The sequence below is a fragment of the Electrophorus electricus genome, chromosome 16 (assembly GCF_041902795.1).
Source record: "Electrophorus electricus isolate QZ-2024a chromosome 16, ASM4190279v1, whole genome shotgun sequence".
In the NCBI taxonomy this organism is placed as follows: domain Eukaryota; kingdom Metazoa; phylum Chordata; class Actinopteri; order Gymnotiformes; family Gymnotidae; genus Electrophorus; species Electrophorus electricus.
The window spans coordinates 14,443,587-14,457,029 of NC_137512.1; the positions used below are offsets into that span (position 1 = coordinate 14,443,587).

At 37.8% G+C, this 13,443-nt stretch overlaps 1 protein-coding gene across 2 annotated transcripts in view; it reads left to right on the forward strand.

Moving 5' to 3' along the window:
* The first annotated feature begins 1,160 nt into the window (after positions 1–1,160).
* Positions 1,161–13,443, forward strand: part of il1rapl2 (interleukin 1 receptor accessory protein-like 2) — a 212,065-nt gene continuing 199,782 nt past the window's right edge. For both annotated transcript variants that reach the window (XM_035531916.2, XM_081699422.1), the window contains exon 1: positions 1,161–1,924. The gene's annotated coding sequence lies outside the window, so the exon portion shown is untranslated. The remainder of the gene's footprint in view (positions 1,925–13,443) is intronic.

Consider the following 13,443-nt stretch of genomic DNA (forward strand, 5'->3'; position numbering starts at 1 on the left):
TTATTATTATCAGAATTACTATTGAAGTTGATTGGTTCAATAAAAAATAGCTGTCAGTGGAGCAGGCTATAACAGATCAAGTATTTAGTTCATGACTAAAGAATCAGACTTGTTTTTTCAGTTGCTGTAATAAACCACTGGCATGATGTTATGTTGATTTGTGATGTCATTTATTTGGAGCAGTGATACAGACACACGTGATGACTCTCCCCAGCAGATAAGACACTGCATTTCATTCTTGGAAACAATTAAAATATGCAGTAATGCTACACACACACACACACACACACACACACACACACACACACACCCTCTATTACAGTGGTTCTTCTGTGGCTTGGAGTTAAGCTACTTCAGAAAATATATTTGATTGTGCTACGTAAGTGAATTGGTTATATAAACACATCTGTGATGGTTAGGTAATTGTGCGTGTGTGTGTGCGTGTGTGTGTGTGTGTGTGTGTGTGTGTGCATGTGTGTGTGTGTGTGTGTGTGTGTGTGTGTGTGTGTGTGTGCATGTGAGCTGGCTGTTTCTTGTGTTTGCACTGCAGTTTCTATGATGTACTTAAAATACATACCAGGCACCTTGTCTGTGTGGCAGCGATGAATCTGCTGGGGCATTTGGTTGGGCCATGCAGGCCATTCTTGCTGTTTATTTGCTGTTAAACAAGGCAAATTGTATTTCATATAAATCTACAATGCATATAACTTTCAGAAATTATAAACTTTGGTTTAAACTAATAAATAAGTGATCAGTTTAGGTAAGTTTTGATCAGTCTAAAGGAAAGGCACATGCCTTGAATATAGATAACAAGTTACATGGTATGTAGTGTCTTATTTTTAGTCACAACAGTAATTGAAGTTGTAATTGAATGCGATTTTGATTTTTAAACTGGGAACTCCAGCTAGGATGAGTGGAACATGAAATAAGATGGAATATTTTTGCAAGGATATACAATTTAATTATTTTACAATTCCTTATCCATGTCCATTCTTGGGGCTGATGAATTTATTAGTGGCATTGTAACAAGCATAGTTCTGCCTGAACTCGGAAAGAGCGAAAACTTTTTTTTCCGCATGACCACATGGAGGCGGTAGGTAGTCTATTACGTTTTAAAAAGAAATGCGTGTCAAACTGTTTCAGCAAAGCGCATGGAACTATCGCAACAGGGAGTCTAAAGGGTTCAGTTCAAAACAGGTTATTATCAATAATATGGTTCACTGAATTCCGTCCGGAATCAATGTATTCACTACAGGGGGCTGGTTACTGCCGATTTGATGCTGAAGCGCAGAGTCCGTCAGGTTCTTGCCCGTACCGCTCACAGACGCTGGATGTTTGATGAGTGCGCGTGAAGGAGAAGGTTTTGGCAGTGAACTTGCAAGGAGCTCTTCGACCGTCCGACTGCACTACGACACTCGAAATCGCGTGCGGTGCGCTTCCAATGGAATGAGAGTGATTCAACTCAGGAGGGGTGATCCAGCTGGGGCTGAGGTGTAAAACAAGCTAGAAGGTGGCAGCTATTTCCCCCAGGTGCTGGCATGCTGAGGATTCCGGAAAATGGAAGTTATTTTTGGACGTCTAAAGTAACTAGGCAGTCTTCATGATTCGGTGTAGAGAACAACGGAGAGAAGACCAAGATCAGAAGTTATTCAGGCGACTTTTAACGAAGTGTTTAGCAAGCAAGTCTAGCTAGTGATACGGAATGTTTACTCAATTCCAGTTAGTTAAGATAGGTTAGATTAGCCTACGTTCTTTTGACCATACCAAACTCCATATCCACATAAACTATTTTCGAAAGAAACCAAATTTACACTAATGTCAAGTCTAATTACTGCAGAAAATGGTAATTTGAAGTACAACTGAAGCAGTGGAAACACTTGCCGACGACTCGCGTAGAAGACGAAAAGCAGTTTATCAGTATCAAGTGAGTTAACCGCTAACTGTTTATCATGTCTTGTAGTTAACCCTGCTATGGCTTATTTTATCTAAGAATGCGTTCATGGAATACCTTTACCATTTACATTTTGTGGTCTGTCTTTAAAAAGCTGCCTTTTTTAATTAACATAACTTTAACGTTAGTTGTAATGTAATGTTCAGTGACAAACAGAAAACAATATGCATCTGTATTACGATACTAGCTAGTAGTCGCCTACTCAGGTGCAAACAAGGGACGCGGTTAGAAAAACTAAATAATCAGTTTAGATTTTTTTTCTAGTGTTCGAGTCATTTATAGTGGTTATTATGGAATCAATTAGATTTTTCTTGTGCTTTTATGATTTCCTTCCCGCAACGTCTAACTTCCATCAGTTCATGAGAAAGAAAACAGAATTGCACATTAGGTGTAATGTCGAAATAGTTAAAATTGTTATATTGTTGTATTGTTGGATTTTGGATGACGAAACGTTTTTAATAGCCTCCGGAGAACAGCATGCGCTACAGTCGTGGTCGGCGGGCGCGAGAGACTATCTAGCCATATTGATTTGTAGAGTAAAGTAAGTCCATAGATCAGAGTTGAGACTGCAGATCGACTCCGGCCATACTTTAACTGTAACTTTAAACGTTTCTACCTGCCTCTTGTGCCAAAGAATCAAGCTATAGGCGACGGGACACGGATGTGTTATAAACAAGCGCGCTTTGGTGCACTGTTCGCAGTCCACAACTTAAGCATTTCGCTGTAGTTTTTACAGTAGCCTATTTGTAGTATGAAAATATACTACATAATTTGAGTCTCTTACCGCTCTGGATGTTTTTGTTCAGAGGTTAGTCACAGGTTTGAATCATAATCGGAAACTGTTTTCAATGTATAAACGTATGAAAAATATAAAGGTAAGATTTCCCCTTGTCTGTGACAATAAATCTGTTCTGAAACAGATTAGTTATATACACTGATAGCACATGTCTGCTGAGATATATTGCTATTTTTAATTTGCAGTGAGTCACTCTTATAATTGGTAAATGTCAGGCTTTTCCATGTCATTCTGTTTCTTTGCAATACTTGTTATATCTACTGAGAGCGAAAGTAAAGTTTGAGGTGCAGTAGGTCTTTGTCATGCCCCAGTTCTCTGTTGCTGGCCAGAGATATGACACTAGGTTGTTGCATTTATCATGCTATTTTCCCCATGCATTAATATCTTGGTCTATTTTAGTATTTATATACTTCTTCAGAGGGACTTAGAAATTGTTGTATTCCAAGTGGCAATGGATGTTATTTAGAACAGACATATTGGCGTGCACAAAGGAGATTCATTAATTTGTTTTTATTTGTTGCTTTGTTTACAGACTGGTTTAAGGAGGGTGTATGTTTTTTTTTTTTTTATTTGCTGAGGGCAAATATGTGCATATTTGCTCTATAAAACATCCTGGAAAAAGGATGTTTAGAATAAATAGAGAAAATGAGAGCAAGTTGACAAAAATCTGTTATGTGCCTTAAGGAATTTTATTGTTGAATGAATCAGTTGTCCCTTGAGAATTTTTTTTTTATTCTTTAATAAATATAAACTGTGTAGCCTAATTTGCATAATAAAGGGTGGTTTGTTCTGCTTTATATTACCTCTGGCTACAACAATAGCTGCATTGTCAACCTTAGTGGGTTTAGTCTGGTTGTAGAAACTGCATGTGTGCTGCTTTTCACAACTGTCCTCTCAATAGCCATCCAACAAAATGTAATTGCCAATACTTTTACAAATTGTTTTTTTACTTTGCCTACTGGGTGAGAATTTGTAGACTTTAGCTTTATAAAGGTGTAAAAAGGGCTTTTTCAGTTTTATTCTTTATGGCTGTTATGCCACCATTTTCAGCAAACATTTACGTAGGTTGAATACCTGGTATTTACAGCCCACTATAACGTGCCTCTAAGTGAAGGGAGATGGAGTATAAGTAAAATTGAAGTAGTTAACCTTTCGTGTCCTGGAGAGTGTGCATCCTTGGGCCATTCCCATGTGATGATGGCTCCAACACACTTCGGGATAAGGGGCTGGGGGTGGTTGGTGGCTAAATGAAAACAGATGGTGGCGTCAATCCCACTCAGTCGCTGCTTCGCTTTCACCATGACCATTTATCACCGTCAGGCCCCCTTCATCATAAAGACTTTACCCATTAAAGGAGAAGGGTGCACTTGTGTCTGCCCAGCTCCAAATTCTAATCTGTGGGCTCCACAAGGAGCTCTTTTAGAGCTTATTGTTAGCACTTAAGACTGGGTTGAAATGAGTTTTCGCCACCTGCCCTTATTGTTGTGGTAATGAGATGCAGGGCCCGGTGCGGCCGCAAGGAAACATGGCTGCGTTCCTCTGCATGATAATTGAAATGTAGTTGTCATTAGGAGGGTGCTTTTCAGCTGGGAACGCTCAGGAGGTGCAGCTCTGTCGTGCAGGGAGGAGCTGTTTGTGTAAACATAAATCAGCACCAGAGTCTTCTTGTGCAACACCAGGCACTCCACTGAACATGGTAATAGCTTTAACCAGGGGCTGAATGAGTTTATTTGCATAAATATTGTAAGCGGGTATTTATAATTAAGTTTTACAAGTGCAAATCCAGTTTTGAAGCGTACTCAGATCACTGTAAAGGCGTAATCAAAAGGAAGAAATTACTTAGCATGTAAATGGCCTGGGTGGGCTTGGAGGAGGATGGCAAGGGGGTATGTAAATATTTGGAGGATAGCGCTTTCCCAGGTGTGCGCCTCTGTCAACATGTGAAACAACTCATGAAGCTGTGTAGTGTACTAGGTGAGGTGAACTGATGTGGTTCAATTGTCAAGAAAACGCTTGAAGGGGAGTGTTGCTGTGCATTACATTTGGCAAGGCCTAGAGCACAAAGTAAATATGGACCCTTATCACCCACCTTATTAGAAATGCCTACCTGGCACGTTTGCCTCATGCACTCACTGGCCACCCTATAAGGAACAGCGGTCTTGTAGATGTACTTTGTAGGTGTACTGCACTGCAGTGTACTCCAGTTAAAGATGTAGCGGTAATAAAAATTGGACGGTAGTACACAAGGCAGATCTTCTGAAGCATTTCACTTGCACAGCTGATAAAGGTGTGAAATATCCTGTTGCTCTGGAAAACATGTACTACATTGCTGCAGTTTTTACTACCTTTATGCACATACACAAGATAATTTAGACAGTACTTAATGATGGTAGTATTTCACACATTATGATGAGCTCAAGTTAAAATTATGCTACAGGCGAAAGCTGGTAAAAGCAAACATAACATTCTTCTTAATTACAGATTTGTTCTCAAACTTGACATCTTGAATTACTGAGTTATTAACTTTAATTTTTTTCACCATAATACAGTACAGCAGCCATCATGTTGATATTTAGAACTCTCAACAACAGACAAAAAAAAGCACACCAGCCAGTTGAATTGAACAGTCTCAGTCTGGATGGGCAGGAACTGATCCAGTCAACAAAACTCATAGACATTGGACTCCCTGTACCTTATCATCTGAAACAACGTCTGCAAATCCTAAATATATAACATGAGGTCAAAGTAAAAGTCAAATTTATTGATATAGCGCTTTTTATAACAGTTGTTGACACAAAGCAGCTTTACACATGTCTTGAGTCCAAGCCCTCAGTGAGCAAGCCAAGGGCGACAGTGGCAAGGGAAAAACCTTGAGATGAACCAAGACTCAGCTGGTGCTCCACACTGGGGATGAGAGTGCCTCAAGAACTTTTTATTCAGTTCTCACACACATGCTTCCTATCAAACTTGGGGCCTATAATTACTCCTGATTAAAAAGTTCCAAAGCGTGAAGATTCTCACTCCCACTCATTGTTGCTGTTGTTAGAAGTACTTTTCTTAGCTTGATTTTTGAAATATGCAAAAAATAATTATATTAATACATAAAAATCTGAGGAAAAAAAACAACAAATAAACTGTTCAAATGTTAATTTGGCAACGATTGGACAGAAATGTTCTTCCTCTTGTAAGAATTTGGGAGTTGAAGCATTTTCTATCCAGCTGTCAATACAACTGACATTTAATGCAACTGTAACATTTGATAGCATGCATGCTTATTATTCCTTCTTTTGAAAACAAGGTCAGTCTTTTCATGCCAACACTTATTGCATTTACATTTACAGAGAGCTATGTGCAATGAATAAGTGGACTTAAACACAAATAGTTGTTTACATTATTATTTTTTGGGCAGGAAACAGATTACAAGTAGGGAAAGCAATTAGAGAATGGATAAATATACAAGATATTTGCTTTAATATCTAGTATGAAACATATCTGCTGTACTCTTAGTTATAACTTGCAAGAAACAAACATTTTGGAGTCATGGCAGCATATATGGATAGTGCAGTCTGAATGTACATGAACATTAACTCAGTCCTTGTTTTCAGGCTTTGTAAAACAGCATAGCTGATTTTCAAATGAACCACGGCAAAGAGGTTAAAGTATCATATTACAGCTTTAATTTGAGTGCTTTTATGTCTATATTAGATTAACTATATAAGAATTGCAGTTATTTTTTAATCTACATAATACCGCTACATAATACTCCATGTCAGGAAACCAAATGTAATTTGAAAGATTTACATAATTTTAAATAATTTTGTCATGCTTATGTTATATAACTGATTAAAATACTTTGCAGTTGATGTTTGCCTAAGTTTGTGATGTGTAGACATAACCAGACACTGGGTATTTTCCTGGTGTTCTGCCAAGGCTGTAATGCAGCTATTTTCAGTTCCTGTTTACTGCTTGTTTTAGGGGCTTTTTACATTCCATCTTGTCTTCAGTAAGTGAAATACATGCTCAGATGGTTGGTTGGCCAAACACATCTATTTAATTTTTTCAGCAGTGAAGTATTTTAAGTTTATTCAGCACTAGATTTCAGGTCATTGTCCTGCTGCAGTATGCTGTTCTGCTGCAAGATAAAGCCGAATTAGATCATATCAGTAAAGTGAACCTGTTCCACTGGCAGTCATTTATGGCCATGCAACTGTTTTTCATAAATGAGGTGGTGTTCATTTGGATCCTTTTTTACCAGAGCATTTTTGCTTCTTAATAATATACCAAGTTGTTGCTTTTGACGCACTTAATGTTTTGGGTATGTACCTGATTTGTTCAGATTTTTCAGCCTCATAAAAGCCTGCTTTACTGACACTGGAATTTGTGCCTCATTTTGTGAGATGACAGCAACAGATTCCAGATGCAAATTTCACATCTAGTTCTAGACTTTTTTGCTAGCTCTACTATGCATGAACTAACGATATAAAAATATACAGCAAACAAAGAAACAAGTAGCCAATTGTCAATTGACTTGTCTCCCAAAAGGTGAGGACTATGTATAAAATTGGCTATAATTCCTGCATTGTTTACCTGATATAGATGTTCATCCCCTGAGTTAATGCAGCCCTTCTGCACTTTTTTCCCACTTGAAGTACAGTGTGCTAGAGAACAGAACCAAAATAACAAAACTTGTCTCTGTCCAATTGCTTATTGTAGGTGAAAAATGCTTTTACTAGCTTGAGTTTGTCATTTTTATGGAAGATGGACTGAATCCAGCAGCTGATGAGAGGCCAGGTCTACTTCATCCTGGCTCACACAATTTGACGAGAAAGCTATATGACACCGTGTGACACTCAAAAGTTGTAGGCCAGCAAGTTAATAGCTGTAACCTTGCAACAATGAGGTGGAGCAAATTTGAAGTCAGTCATTAAAAGCTATAAATAGCCATCAAGGTGTCATGGGAGGCCTGCAAAGGGGGTAGCAATTAAGGGTGTGCATCACCAGACAAAGCCTTCGGTTGCCTTTTCAGCAAAGTAAGCCAAGACTACTTTGACGCTTTGGCCCTTTGACCACAGGTCTGTCTATAGACACATACAAATGACCCACCTCCTTCTCTTTATTATTTTCCATATTCCATAACAGGTAAAATATTTTTTACACATTTCATGTCAGGTATTTCAATAGTCCAGTGTGTTATTTACTGTTTATTTGACATTTCACACCTCTAAATCATGTGCTAATTTAATTTATTCTGCAATGTTTTGAGTTTGATTCAATGTTGTCATAAATCATAATGCATAATACAATGTAGTTGATCCATAAATGTTTGAATTTTAAATAAATGTAATCAATGAATGAGACATATGGTAGCTCCATATGGGAAAGTCATGGTGACAGTTTTTCTTTGAGAAATAAAATGAAGGGCTCCATATGTACTGATCCAACATTAACCACATGTTTGTTTGTCTAATTACAGAGTGTCCTATCTCTAATGAGGAGGGAATCATGGTGATTAACCAACAAATAATTGAAAGCTTGAAAATGTTCCAGTGCAGATCAACTTTAACATTTTCAATACCTCTAATAGAATTTAATACATTTGGAACATTTTATATATAAGGAATGTTTGTTCTTTTTGCATGAATACTTTAATTTTGATTTGTAGCACTTTAAGTATATTCACATTTCTAAACATGGAAAAGTAATATAGTTTATACAAATATTTAAGCGATTTTTAGAAACAATATTTTTCCTGCAGTGCAGAACTGATTTAGTTGCTGTATATAAACAACAGCTAGAGCCTTTTTTTTTTTTTTTTAATTGGTTGTGTATTTTATTGTTAATTTGCAATGTTGGTGTTCAGTCAGCTTGTTTTAAGTAAAAGTTACTGTTTGCAGCTTCTCAGGATCATCCTGTGTCAAATGCAATAATTCTTAATTAGCAACAACCTCTTTGATACCTTCCAACGTGTTTTTAGTACAATGTGTAGCACAGAGACAGCCCTTTTACAAGTTGTCAGTGATCTCCTCTCTACTGATTCTGGTGCTCTCTTTGCCTTTTAGATTTAAGTGCTGCATTTGACACAATTAATCATGATACACTTATCTCCTGACTTTCAACTATTGGCATCACTGGCATGGCCCTTACTTGGTTCACGTCTTACATTACTAATAGATTTTATATAAACACACATCTTCTCTTGATGCTGTTAGGTAAGTTGTCCCCCAGGGATCAGTCCTTGGTCCTCTCCCTTTCATCATCTGCTTGTTGAGGTAAACTGGTTCAAACTTGGTTCACACCTTACATTACTAATATATTTCATTTTGTGCTCTTGGTAAACACAAATCTGTTATTGATGCTGTTGGACAAGATATTCCCAAGAGAACAGTCCTTGGACCTCTCCTTTTTATCATCAACATGTTAACTCTCAGTCAAATCATTTGCCATCATTTGATACTCTGTGAACATCAATGCAACCATTACCCTACCACCCTCTGACCTCATATTCTACATCTGAGACTGCAGATACTGCATTAATGCAATTCTTCACTAAATACTGACAACACTAAAGTATTACTCATTGGCTATGAGTGTACAATATCTAATTTTCCTGGCTTCACTGATAACTCGGGTGGTGTAATTGTGAAAGCCTCAACAGTAATGTATAACCTAGGGGCACTTTTTGATTTTTTTTAAAATTTAGAAATGCACATCAGGTCTCTAGTCAAAAGTCAAATTTTTCTAGCTCCTCACCCTTGCTCTGCTCTCCATGAAACATGCCATGGTCCATGCTTTTATAACATTCTGTTTATATTACACCACTACCCTTTTTATTGGCATCCCAGACAAAACCATGTGTCTCTTCAATATGTCCACAATTCAGCTCTTAGAATTTTGTCTCATTTTTCAAAATCAGGTCATATCATCCCAATTTTATTTGTTACACTGGTTGCATGGTCTGGCACACCCATATTTAGCTGATCTCTTGCATCCATCCTGCCTGAACACTTAGGTGCTCTGATGCTGGTCTTCTAGATGACCCAGACTATTGACTGGTCACAGCTGGAGGTAGATCTTTCAGTGTCATGGCCCCCAAACTATGGAATACTCAGTACTTTAATTCAGTCTCTTATTTTTTTGTTTGGAGGCAAACAAATGATACAGCACATTTTGTGACATTTTTTGAACAATTTGTGTATTAGTGCTGAACAAGTTTAATAGGCTGACTTTTTATTGATCAAGTGTTTCAGCTTTGATGTTAGGATGCTTTTGACCTTTAAATGTGCACCTTATATCATTGTTATAATGATTGTTGAGTTTAAAGATGTTACTTTTATACCTTTTAACAGATCCATTGTAATATTTGAAAAATACCAACACCTTTAGCCTACAAATATAAAACACCCACTCATGCTACTTTCCTTAGGTGCTCTATTGACATTATAATCAATGAAGGAAATGTAGATAGATGGACACAATGTAACCTTTAGTGAACAAACTGCAAATGCTGCATTATTTCTGGAGCAAAAAAATAGGATGAAAATTTAATAGGTGTGAGGAAGTAGCTGTTTTAATTGTGGGAAAGTCCATTGATTACCCGTCTCCAACAACTTCCCCTGCTTCTCTGGCCTGGACACTCTAGAGTTTTTCATTAATAGTCTCTCACATCTTTCACAAACTCCTAATTCCTGTGGTCTCCGACCAGCTTCATGTAATGTCAACTTTCTTCTTGGTTTTCTGTTTCTCATATTTAACTTTTATTTGCTCAACACGACAGACCTAATATTGGTCACTGGCAAATTTTTACCTCTGACTCTAACTTAACTGTGCTTTGCTGGCCAATGAATACTCCAGTGTGGTCTACTGTTATTCGTTTGTCATAGTTATGCTCTTGTAATGCTATGTGCATTAATTCAGAATGTACAAAAGGTAACCAAAATGTGATTAGTGACCGAAGGTGATACTGTTTGCTTTTATATAAATTTACCTTAGTATAATTGTATTGTTTATAACTAATAACACAATAGTCCAGTGTAAACAGCTTATTCAGGTTTGTAACCCATCCTTTTAATGTACATAATATGTATATACCTTCCTAGTCCTGCAAGCTGCTCTGGATATGGGTACTGAGGAAGCACTATTAACTTTGTTATAATGAGTTAAATATCACCAGATATTGTGATACAGCAATATGTTTGGAGAATATTGATATTGAACATCGTGTGGTCACTATTGGGCACTACCTGAAGACAATAGGTTCTCCATGTCTTGGCTCCACTCATGGCTTCTTCCTCATGCCATATCGATAGTTTTTACTATCTCATTGGTGAACCCAGGTTTTGTGAAAGCTGCCTTGTGACAATTTCTGTTGTACAAGGTTCTCTACAAACAAATAAAAAATAAACTGAACCTCACATTTTTTGTGAGCGCAGTATAAATTATATGGCATGGTCTAATCTTGTAAGAGATACATATATAAGAGAATATTGCTTAAGAAAACAGTTCCATGAAAGTGAAATCTGTCACCCTGTCTTGGGGGGGGGGGGGGGGTGGGGGGGGGGGGGTTTGGACACAAGCCAGTCATTTTCACCAGAATGTGATTTAGTGCTTTCATTGCATCCTTTGTACAACTAATTAGTATAACCCTTAAGTCAACAAGTAAACTGCCAAATCCAAATGTCATTGTGGACCTCATAATGAGACTGTTTTAAACATTTTTTAAACTATAGTTGCGGTGACCCATAATCTGGAGGTATAATTCTGTGTCAGACTTTAAAGCCCAGAAAAGTTTTAAATGTGAAGCAAAGACAAAGTAGTAGTTGAGAAGCCTTTTTTTGTTGTTAAAGCATGTTGTTTTTAAAGTGCCACAGCAACCCTGTAAGGTAGCCTTACATGCCCTTTTACAAGATCCATATTAAAATCAAGGCACAAAATCATCTATTGTGTCACATATGGCACACATTAATATACATGTCCAGATTAAAGATATTTTAGTCTGAGCAGAGAAGGCCTCTCACCAATCCTGTGGTGCTCTGTTTACACTTGCTTCGCCCACCACACGTTTTCCTTTAGCATCTGAATGTGGAGTGGGCTTTTGCACAACCTTCTCTGGGTGATCCATCTGCTGCCATGTTGGCTGTTACTTCTTCCACTTGGCTAAGCAAAGGGGTGCTGAGGAGAGGGGGAAACAATCTGTGTACCCCCCCCTCCCTACCCTGGGGATGCAGCTTACTTCTGGAGCACTTGCTGTGGATGCTTTTCAAGCACCTTGTTTCTGCTCATTTGATTCCTTCACTAGGGCCCTGTATTCCGACTTAGGGGCAAAGGATTTACTTTAACTAGAAAGGAAGCTTTGAAATTAGTAGGGGGTGCCCTGCTGTTGTGAGTATATGACTGTAGAATGTTGAGAGGTTGTGTGTTTTTTTCAGGACTTTGATTATGTGCTCTTTGAAGTTTAGCATTTCCAAGCTGCCTAACCCTTATGTTATTCCTGCACTCAAATGAAGAGAAATGATTGAGCTTCCAATCAGTTGATTACTGTTGGTTAGGTGTGGCCTGCCAACACACAAGTGCACTTTCAATACAGAAGTACTGTCTAATTAGCAGTTTTGCAGTCTCAGCGTAGTGTTGAAAAATTATCAAAAGGCCAAATTCCAAAGACCTAAAATACCAAATTCATATCTTCGGCATTGAGTCACATTTTGCAGCAGCTGCAGTCAAGTTTAGTGTAAATGTGCATTTATCCCTTGATGACTCATCTGTTTTGTGCTGTGCTAATGATTCTGTAATTACCATTTGTGGCACTTGCTCATGGCTGGGATAGATTGGTAGATTTGCATCTTGGTATCTTTGTCTCCGTGTGTTACCAATAAACACCATACTGTCAAGTGTAGAACACAGCTGATGTAATGTAAAAAAGGGTTACATGGCACAATATCACAGGTAGTTACAAAGGTTTATTCCATATGCTAAAACTAATTTGCATACCCCCCCCCCCCCTCCACACACACACATTGTAGCTTGGTGGCCAGTGGGCTCAGGCTTTTGTAATTTTATTATATCTGGCAATAGTGCCATAGTGGCTTCTTACTTTATGTATGTCACCTGGATATGGAGGCCTTCATCTTTGCAGTGCTGCACTTGCCTGCACATTATCACCCAAGTTGTGTGCATTCAGCAAGATCATGGTCAATCTGCACCACTGCATTGCTTCATAGGTTCTGACTAGTGACTGCAGATGATATTTTAAGAAATAATGGACCACAACTAACTTTACAATTTATAAGCCAAATCGATGCATGTGTTTATATAACAAGAATTTTAAATTATAGTGGTTCAAACAAAATTTATGAATGCCTTGTAGAGAATGTTTGTCCAAAGAAAATAGCCCTTTGATATTTTTGACTTCATTCTATTAGTCCTGGACTTACACCCAAACCTTTGAAGGATGTGAGAGAAGGACTTATCAGACAGACCTGTAATAAAAATATGTAAAACCATCAGCATTTTTGGCAGAAAATAAAGGAAAATCTGTTTACTGCTTGATAGGCACCTTGATAGGGTAGGTGTGTTGACTGCAATGCCAAGGGTGAAATAATTACTACTATAGCCATATAATCATTCCTGGCTACTAATCAAGTGATTGATGTGCGACAGAATTTGTAATAGTAGGCATTGATTTTTTTTTTTACGTGTGAGT